Source organism: Lampetra planeri, chromosome 11 (genome assembly GCF_965212315.1).
Source record: "Lampetra planeri chromosome 11, kcLamPlan1.2.h2, whole genome shotgun sequence".
In the NCBI taxonomy this organism is placed as follows: Eukaryota; Metazoa; Chordata; class Hyperoartia; order Petromyzontiformes; family Petromyzontidae; genus Lampetra; species Lampetra planeri.
The window spans coordinates 15,552,119-15,562,898 of NC_136117.1; the positions used below are offsets into that span (position 1 = coordinate 15,552,119).

The 10,780-nt window shown below is 53.3% G+C and overlaps 1 long non-coding RNA gene across 1 annotated transcript; it reads right to left on the reverse strand.

The window, feature by feature from the left end:
- Positions 1-4,353: 4,353 nt before the first annotated feature.
- Positions 4,354-10,780, reverse strand: LOC144721406 (uncharacterized). Its single transcript, XR_013585904.1, has 3 exons — positions 9,307-10,780; positions 8,796-8,912; positions 4,354-8,647 (listed from the first exon to the last, which is right to left on the reverse strand). It is a non-coding gene; the product is annotated as an uncharacterized LOC144721406 (long non-coding RNA).

The window sequence follows — 10,780 nt, forward strand, 5'->3', positions numbered from 1 at the left end:
CTCTCCGTGTTGGCTGGGGCTGGTGATGGCGATGCGTTGGTGGTGCTGCGTGGAAGTTAATAATCAACCACAGCCATCACCAATCACGGACTCCTCCGCCGCTGGGTTTCGGTGTCGACTGCCCGTGCCCAGTTCTGACCGCGTCCTCCTGCCACGGCTCTGCGCTCGAGGCCAGAGCTAGAGGCGCAACCCTGCAAGTGCCTCCCCACGCCACTGCCTTCAGTTGGGCCTCCACGAGAGGCATCTCCAGGGAGCCCCTCTCGGCCTACTCTTCATCAACCCGCACTGATCAGTGTGGTGAAGTATGGTCAAATACCCCACCGTTTATACCGATGGGAGGACACCCTGCAGTTTCTTTGGGTGTCGCGCCCTGCCGACTCGCCCGCTACGCCGCGTCTGCTGTTGCTAGCGCGGATTAATAATTGGCTCGGCATTTTCCCACTGGCGTTGTGGCGCGAGTGAATGAGTCCACGACATATGGAGGGCTTAGCTCGAACGTATTTTTGACTTCAATGAAGTGAACGTGGATATGGAAGCGCAGGAGAGTGAAGTTTGTGTGTGTGTTTCGAATTGGGGGGGTGGGGGTGGTGGCACAGCTGTGAGTGCCTTGGTTAGTGAACCCGGCAACCTGTGTCAGTCCCCAGCCACGGCTATCATCATTAACGAGTGACATCAGAACGGCTGTGTAAGCATCCGCATTGGGGAGACAAACGCGGTCGGACGTGGTGCTCTCCACATGATCCCCTCGTGCTCAGGCTTAATATGTGCTCGCTAACAGCATTACCCGATCAGAGGGGTCTTCGTGTTGTTTAAATTTAAGATGTATGTGTGAAGGTGTGTGCGTGAGAGAGTTAATACACATATCCTGCGTCTGTGGCTGTGTCAGTGTGGGTGCACCCAGTTTAGCACCGTCTTGCAAGTTTTGTGACAATGCAAAGGGCAGAAGTGTAATAATGTTAAGAATAATAACTCGCATCATCTCACAAGCACGCGGCTGTGCTGTGGGCGTGGAGTTGGAGACATCGCGAAGACTCCGCCGCTCTTTGCCGTGAACATAGCAAACAAGGGCGTCGCGTGTCTAATGGTAATGTTAATAAGAATGGATACGAATAATAAAGCCCAACAATTGTATCATCACTCAATTACATACATACGCAGCCAGCACGACTGCTTCCCATATATGTCCCTACATACGGAATGAGAGGATGTTAAACACATCCCATCAGCCAGATGACGGCTTTGCTTCTGCGCGTGATTTGTAGTGTTTGTTTCAGCGGCATTGGTTCAATGCGAACAAAACCCTGGACCGGTTTCAATATTCAGTGTCTCATCAGCACTCTTTGGTTATTTCGGTAAAGTCACGTATAAAAATAAAATATCATCAGCAGTCAGGCTCACTTACGGCGCCAATGATGGCGACTAGCTGTTGTCTGGAGGCGAGGGCCCCACTGTTCGATGTGGGTCCTGGATTGAATGGCATCTTCGCTTACTTTTATAAAACGAGAAACTGACACTTAAAAGTGGAATGAAAGATATGCGAAGCATGTGTCTTGTCATTGTGTTTATCTTGTTTCTTCCGATCTCAACACAAACGCTATGGTGACTCAATTGAAGGGGATTGTTCGCATCGTTGGCATTGTTCAGCGTGTGCAGTCAGTCGTGCGCGTCCCGGGATGGCGCCCTGGGGAACTCGCTCCGCTGGTGCCACCGGTCGGTCTGTCGTCGCCGCTGCGGTTGAGACCCGGATTCGAACCCATGGGGGCTTCTGTGCAGCGGCTGCCGGCTCCCTGCGTCTGACCGCCCAGCCACCTCGGCCAGCTCTAAATGGTTTACCCACGAAGACAAACACTGAGTGTTGAGTTACACGTTTCCTTCCGGCGTCAGTGCTGCCCCCAACGATCACGGACAGAGAGGTAGAAGTCTCCACGTGGGCGCCACGGGGCGTGCGTGCGAGACGTAGACTCTGTCCCTGCCGGAGTCGTGGTCAGGTTCATTCTCGGGGTATTCCCGAGTGTTTGGCGAGGGTATTAACATCTTTGTGACGGTGGGGGTGACGCGAAGTTGTTGGAACTCAGCGGGTGCTGCTGCTGCTGCTGGGCTCCTGCTGCTGCTGCTCCTGCTGCTGCTCCTGCTGTAATTGCCGGGATGGAGCGCCCAGCTCGGACCTCACTGCTGCGCCGGAGAGACTTCAGAATGAAGTGGCAGTCGGGGTGAATGATGGTCAAGCACTCGTTGATTCACTTCACTCTCTTGCCCAACGGCGGCTCAGTTGCCTCCTAGTCACTCTTCTATAGCTGCTGCTGCTGCTGCTACTACTCCCATGGTTCCTGCTCCCGTGAACGTCACTCATTGATCCCTCTACCTGTGTCGAGGACTCCATCCCGCGCGCTGTCTTGAACCGCCACAATCCGCGCTTTCTTTTTTCCCCGAGCTCTTGCTCAATTCTAGAGACGCATTCCACTCTTTATTATCGATATTACAACTTCGACGGTGCTGTTTGTTGCTAGCCTTTGCCCTTGTGGCCTTGGGATCGGCATCTGTTTAGAGAAATAAAACACTTGGTAGGATGGTGATAGATGGTGACTGCTTGGGGAGGCATTCATCCAGCAGTGCATTGGTCATGGCTGATGACGTGGATGATGATGGTGCTGCTGCTGCGCCTGATACATTACTGATGTTTCCTGAAAATGCTTTATGTGACTAGAACAATAGGGGAGAACAGATAATTGTCTGCTTATTAATGTCGATGTGGACGGTCAGCATCTGCCTCTGCAAATTTACTACCTAATCATTATCTGGGCTCATCCTGGCCACCACTTCAAAGCGCTGAACACTTCAAAGCGCGTCTTGGCGCAGCGAGAATTCACACTCGTGCGAGTGTGCCAACAGTGGGGAGCGGTGACGAAGTGATTAGCACATTGCACTACGAATCTGCCAGCACCAGTGACGATTATCTGAACCGGTCTTAGGCCACACCTAGGTCGACTCAGCATCAAATTAGCACCTGGTGAGATGTGTAAACATCGCCATTAGGGAGACAAAGGCGGTCGGGCATGGTGCTGGCCACCCACCCCCTCTCGTGCAGTACCGGCCTTCACAGGTGCTCGCTCACAGCGTTTGCCCCCATAGTCTGTGAAGGCTATCCGGGGGATCTTTGTCTTGTTGTTCTCGCAATGACATGGCCAGATTTGCGGACGTGCCCTGCATTCAACGGTGACTTTGGGGGAACTCGGGAGACCTGAAAGGAAATAGAACTGAGCATTGTTCTTGTAGCAAACATCGCGCAATGCCGAGTCTTCTGCTGACTCGGCGCAAAGCCGCGGTGAGCTCCTGCGGCTCAAGTGCACAACCAGTCATTGGTGTACCCCCCCCCTTACAACGCGGAGATAGTGGTGGAGATTCATCGTTCCTATGGCGGGGGCGTGTCTGTCCATAGGACAACCACAGGACAATACCCCAGGACATGAACACGCAAAGACAGCCGTGCATTAAATACACAACCACACACACAATGACTGCACAAACATAAATACACAACCACACACACGCAATGACTACACGAACATATATGCACAACCCTGTATACACACACACATACCCATGCAAACACATACTCAGCAATAACATTGTGCCAGGCTAGGTGCACATACACACGCGCGCTGCGTCGCAGTTGCTGTTATTAGAAGGCGGTGGCACAATGCGCACGGAACATAGACAAAAGTCCCCCGTATAGCCTGAACATACTGTTGGGGCAAGTGCTGTTAACGAGCACCAACTCTGACGCACCCTAGACACGCCCGACACACAGAGAGGCGCCCGAGTCGAGAATAGAACCCAGGCCTTCTCGCTGTGAGCCACAAGCTGTCACCACTGCCGCCACAATACGGGCCCGAGTTCGACGAAAAACTCTGTAAATATACACACACAGCAGAAACATCAACAACATCAACAACATCAACAACGTGAAGGCCCCAGCGACGGCCAAATTCTCGAGTGAGCGCACACCAACTCTCTTCCTCCACGGCGCGAGCCGCGGAGTGAGTGGGGTAAAGGGGGGGGGGTACAGGGGAGGTGGGGGTAAAGGGGGGGGTACAGGGGAGGTGGGGGTAAAGGGGAGGTGGGGGTAAAGGGGAGGTGGGGGTAAAGGGGGGGGGTACAGGGGAGGTGGGGGTAAAGGGGGGGGTACAGGGGAGGTGGGGGTAAAGGGGAGGTGGGGGTAAAGGGGGAGGGGGTTAAAGGGGAGGTGGGGGTAAAGGGGGGTGGGTAAAGGGGAGGTGGGGTAAAGGGGGGTGGGGGTAAAGGGGGGGTTAAAGGAGGGGGGGGGTAAAGGGGACCCCGGGGCTCTGTCCCCCTCCCCGCACCCCGCTGGTTGCTCGAGGGGCCGTGAGGGCGCGGCCCAGGGCGCGGGTGACTCTGAGGGTGTGGAATGAGACCCGGGGGGGGCGGGGGGTAAGATTCTTTCAAAATGTCAATCTATTATTACGAATGTCACTAATATCGTTCATCAATTTTCATGATTCATCATAAATTATCATTTTGCATTATCATTGTTGATCATTATCATGAATTACCATGATTGACAATCTTTGTTATGTTCATAATTAACATAAATTTAAAAAAAACAAGGTTGCTGAGCACGGGCACAAAGATCAAAAAACTCCAAGCGGCCAGGAACAAACAGCACGACTACAATCGTGATGGATAGGAGTGAAGGCGTTTCTTTAATTGAGCGAGGTGATTTTTTGTGACAGTTTAGGAAGAGAGACGACGATGCTGGGAGGAGGGAATTCGATGATGATGATGATGACGATGAATGAGAGAACCTCACAGGTTCGAGACTTCGTGTCGCGAAGACAGGGGAGGGGGCTTGGGCAGGTCGCGTCACGAGACCTCGAGAGACGGCAGCAGCTTGGTAAGGCCATCACCCACAGATCCCCCCGCGTAGCCTTATAACAGGCTGTTGGGGAAAGTGCTGTTATAGCGAGCACCTATGGAAGGCCGGCACAGCACACGAGGGGGTGGGTGGTTAGCACCAAGCCCGGCAGCCTTTGTCTCCCCAGTGTAAATGTTTACACATCGGACCAGGTACTCATTTGAGGCTGAGGCGACCTAGGAGGAGGATGCCCAGGACTGGTTCAGATAATGGTCATTAGCATTGGCCATGAGCAGGAATCGAACTCAGGTAGCCGGGTTCGTAGCGCAGTGCGCTAACCGCTGCACAACCCACATAGATCACCGACTCTCACTCTGCAGAACAGGGGTAGAAGACACAAACTCCACACAGAGAGGCGCACGGAGACTGGCACCACGGGACCCATGCGCATTCTAGCTGAGATGCGCGAGTGTGACCACCGCCCACCGGTGATGCGAGATGGCGAGTCGAGTTGGTTTCCGGCGAGCGGGGAAACGCGTCACAACTCGGCCCCGGGGCTCCTGCCTGGCCCTTCCTCCCCGCGCCCTCGCCTCAACACACACACACACGTTTAGTTGCGCAATTAAATAATTAGTTACTCAAATAATTAATTACTTACGTAATAAAATAATTACGCAATTTATCGTTTTGCTTCTTCTGGAGTTGTGGAATCAGTTGCAGCGCCGGGATGGCTTTACGATGAGTCGCAGGGCCGTGGGACAGGGGGCGCCTTGGGGAGTCCTTTATCCAGCAGTGGGTAGCTAATGGATGAGTATTATTCCGTTCGTCACATTTGACTATACTTCGCTACGCCGGTCGGTGTGGGTTGGTGAAGGCGGGGAGCATAGAAGTACGGTACAGCAACGGGTTTCCACTTGCCACCACGTACCCCTATGGCAACTTGTTTAAGTGTAATGGTAACGCATGCCGTTACCAGGGTTAAACCAGCTTAGCTTCCCAGATTGGGAGCAAGCTTTGCCAATTGAGTGAACGCTGTAGGCGCAGCCCTGCAATTTCTTACTAATGCCACTGCTGGCCGAAGGGCCTCCCACAACAGGGGGCTCGAGAGAGGCCGCTGGCCTTCTATTACACGCTGGTCAGTGCGTCTATGAATAGGTGCGAAGAGGCCCCACTTTACACACTTTACACACTTTACACACTTTACCCACTTTACACACTTTACACACTTTACACACTTTACACACTGTACACATTTTACCCGACCTGCCAATCGACTGACCGCGGTGTACCCTGCCGGGTGGATGGAGGCGGGATGGAGGAAACCGGCCCCATTGTTTCCACTCCCGTGAAGATTCTCAAGTCGTCGGGTTTTGCTTGGAACGGGGTCGGTAGCGTCACAAACTAGCATCATTATTATTACTATGGCGACGACGACTACGTGTCTATAACATCTGGCAGTTCGATTCAAGCACAGCCTGACTGCTGACGAGACCCCCTGCACGCTGCTGGCATTGTGCACTCATTGAAGGCGATGTCGCCGATGTAAATACACCTTCATTTGCGTGTACAGATCTGTGGAGGCGCATTGCCGAACGAATCCAAGCATCTGATCAAGCAAACGTAAGCGATGTCCGGGGTTGCTGGGATTTGGTTGCTTCTGTTGTTGGTAAGAGCCCTCCCTCGACTGCGCGGAACCTGCTGCCACGCGTGTCTCCGTGGTGAGCTCGCCTCGTATCTCGCTCCGTGTCATCTCCCTCGCGTGTCCACTTTGTGCACAACAGCAACAGGCGTCATTCACCACCAAGTGGTGGTGATTTCACCTCAGCGCTTGTGCCAGGCGAGGTGCATTTTGAAGCCGTCACGTGAAGTGTGGAATGCTCGCTGCTCACAGGTCACGGCATAATCCCAGGTGTCATGCCTGAGATGTTGTGCTACAAAGATAAAGATCACCCGTATAGCCTAAACAGACTGTTGGGGCAAGTGCTGTTAGCTAACAGCGATGAAGGCTGACACGGAACACGAGGGGGTGAACGGCCAACACCACGCCCGGCCGCCTGTTTCTCTCCCCATTAGCGATGTTTACACATCGCACCAGGTACTTATTTGAGGCTGAGTCGTCCTAGGGGAGGCCCAGGACGGGTTCAGATAATCGTCACAGGTGTTGGCCGTGTCGCCAGGTTCATAGCGCAGCGCGCTAACCGCTACACTACCGCTCCCCTCCACACAACCGGCACGCACACACACACACATACCTGTGCGAGTCGCACGTCCAATATAGAACACAGGACAATTGACAATGGGCGCCCTGTGTGTGAGCGAGGCACCGAGCCGCCTTGTCTGGGGGGAGTGAGTGGGGGGGTGAGCGGAGGTGAGTCGGGTGAGATGAGGCTCAGAGGAGGGAGCCAGCGAGGTGTTACTGCAGGTACAGAGCAGCGAATACCTCGCGTCTCCCGGAACGCTCCCGATCTCGTGAGACGTCGCAAGCTAATCCGGGTTTGAGTCTGAGTTACAGGTCCTATAGGCTCGTGTCGGGCAGCAGAGGGTAGTGCAGACCAAAGCAGGGTTGTGCTGTACTCTGCGAGGTCACGCTGACCTGTGTGGTAGAGTCGAACAACCGCCCGTGATTGCCGGCAGTGGATCGACATTTTATTTTTATTTTTCCAGTGGGTAAGGCCCACTAAGCTATATCTCTGTTTTGTTAGAAGCGACCTGGCTATCACAAATGATAGCTCAACAAAGTGGCTTATCATGTGGAAAATTATAGCAGCCAAATACTCTAAACACATATTTCTAAATTTGGAGAGAAAAGACCCAGAGAAAAATCTACGCAACCACGGGGAGAATATAAAAACTCCAAATACGCAGGCGTCAGGGTCGAACCCAGGAGCACCTGTATACCAGGGGAGGGAGTTAACATCTCCCAGCCACCGAGGCTGTGACACACAGCGCGATCCACGTCAATGTCCTATGGATGTCGCGATCCATAATTTTTTTTTATGTCATGTGTTACATTATTGCGCTGGTTATTTCCAAGAATGCCTGGATCAATAAGGAGGGTCCTGCCAACGTTTGGCAGTCGGGGCGATGATGCTGTTGTGTGTGATCCCAATTGAATAATTTGCAGGTGACTTTTCAGCATTGAGATGTTTGGCCAATACCGGTTACATTGTTGTAGGTATAGCAGGAGACCGGAGAACGCGGAGGAAATCCATTCAGAACTTGGGGGGAATATACACACACACCACACACTCACTCACACACTCACATACTATCTCACTCGCACGGTCACCCATAGCCTCACAGTCACTCACTCACTCACACACTCAATCACTCACACACTCACTCACACACTCAGTCACTCACACACTCACATAATATCTCACTCACACACTCACTCACACACTCAGTCACTCACACACTCACTCACACACTCAGTCACTCACACACACTCACTGCAGAACAGAGGGGGGGGGGGGTACAAACCCCTCCACACCGAAAGGTGCCCGAGTCGGGAATCGAACCCAGGTCCTTGTTGCTGTGAGCCACGAGTGTCACCACCGTCCATTGTAGGGGGTGTACAGTTCGGATGTGGCGCTACATTGTCTGCTGCCAAATCACAGAGAGAGATTGCAGTTTAGGAGGCATCAGCAGCCTGCATGGGGGCTCCTGACGCAGTGATGCGGAGCCGAGCTCTGTTGGCAGGCGACAGCCGCAGCACGGAGCGCTTCCCTCTCCAGCGCAGACGCCAGCCTCGTCCCCTGGAAAATCACCACGCTACAAATGGCCATGAATTACAAACGCTGCATGGCCAAATACATATTTTGTTGAACGCATCCCGTCAGCCACGTCCTTATGGGAGTGCATTTTGTGAGTAGCATTGGTTCAACACGAATAGGCGGCAGGGTCGTGGTGACGCGCGTACCTCGCAGCAAGGATCGCCTGAGTTCGATTCCCGACTGGGATGTTTCTGTGTGGAGTTCGTCTGCTCTCCCCATGTTCTGCACAGGGTTTCCCCGGCTTCTCCCGTTTCCTCCCTTAGCTACAAAAACAGACACGCGGTGAAATTGGTATTGGCCAAACATCTCAATGCTGCAAAATCACCTGCAAATAACTGCCTTGATATCATCCACACAGAGCCGCAGCATCGCCCCCTGCTAAGAACGTGTGGCAGGGTCACGTGACGGTGTGTGGGGTGAGGGGGTAAATTGAGCACCCCGATCTCTCGCCTACCTCTCACCTACACCCCACACACGACCCACCACCACCCCGCCTCTCAGCTACACCCCACACACGACCCACCACCACCCCGCCTCTCAGCTACACCCCACACACGACCCACCACCACCCCGCCTCTCAGCTACCCTCCCCCCCCGAATCTGACACTCCCCACCCCTCCACGTCTCACCTCCACTCCCCCCACCGCTGCCCCTCACCTGCCACGCACGTGGGTACATTCCTCGACTGTCTCCCTTGGCGCTTCGGACTGCGCGAAGCGGCGGCGGTTTCGAGCCTCCTTTCCTCTTGCATCATCGCTGAGCCCCCCCCACCCCCCGAGGGTAAACAGCTTCACGCCCTCTGCATAGCCACATAAACGCCACTCGCTCTGAGCATAGGCGAAAGTCAGACACAAGATACAAAGCGCTGTGTATGCAGCGGCCAATCACGAGCCCGTGCATCTCCATTCGCTTGAAACACACTGTGGCCACGTTCATATTCAGTCTACAATTATAATTGGAGAATTAATATTCACTCCGTCTGGTCTCTCCATTTATTTGCGAGAAAAATAGGGCAATTGCCCGAAATGTCGTACCCATTACATGTATTTTTAAGGCCACAGTGTTATTGACGAATGCGTCGAGTGTAGTCTACGTTGGTAAATTGGTCTTTATTCTAAAGCTATGTGAGCACATTGGTGTTCATGTGAGCCTATTGGTGTTCATGTGAGCCTATTGGTGTTCATGTGAGCCTATTGGTGTTCATGTGAGCCTATTGGTGTTCATGTGAGCCTGTTGGTGTTCATGTGAGCCTGTTGGTCTCTGCGAGTCTCTGGGTGAATAGTTGGCACATGGCGCCATCTGGCGGCTGCTGTGCGGGCCACGGTACCGCTCACTCTCCCGTGCAGTGGACTTGGCCTGCTGATAAGACACTGGATGTTGACAACGTTACAAAGCTTTGCCTGTTGTGAACAACTGCTGTTGAAATGTTGTATTTCTAGAATGCCGGGTGGCTGATGGGATCTGCAATTTATTATTTACCTATTCGTGTGTAGTAAGACATATGAAGACTATTGTTTCCCATGGCCTTTTTTATGGACATCGTGCACATTCAGCCGTGAATCAATCCACGTCATGATGGGGCCTCCCCACGCCGTGCGTGTCGAGGGGGTTGTTTGACCATACTTCACCACGCTGGTCCCTGTGGGTGGGTGGGTGAAGGAGGGGAATGGATGCGGGAGGTTTGGCTGCGCTGTCTTCTCGTCCATGCTGATCAGACGTCTCGGAAGAGTGCCCACAGTTTGCTCCACCATACCGAGTTGTGGGTAGAGAAAGAGATCTTGGTTTGAGATTTGACAAACATCCCCTTATAGCCCGAACACACTTTTGGGGCAAGTGATGTTAGTGAGCATGAATGAAGGCCACCATGGCGATGTTCACACATCGACAATGGGGAGTGGCGATTTGGATCCTGGCGCCCCAGGTACTCGTTTAAGGCTGAGCCTACCTAGGGGAGGCCCACGACCAATTCAGATAATCGTCACTGGAATTAGCTGTGAGCGGAACTCGGATCGCCGGGTTTGTAGCTCAGCGCGCTAACCGCTCCACTACTGCTCTCACACCCACGCACACCCACACACGTGCTGTTACACACGTGCTGTTACTCACGTGCTGTTACTCACGTGCTGTTACT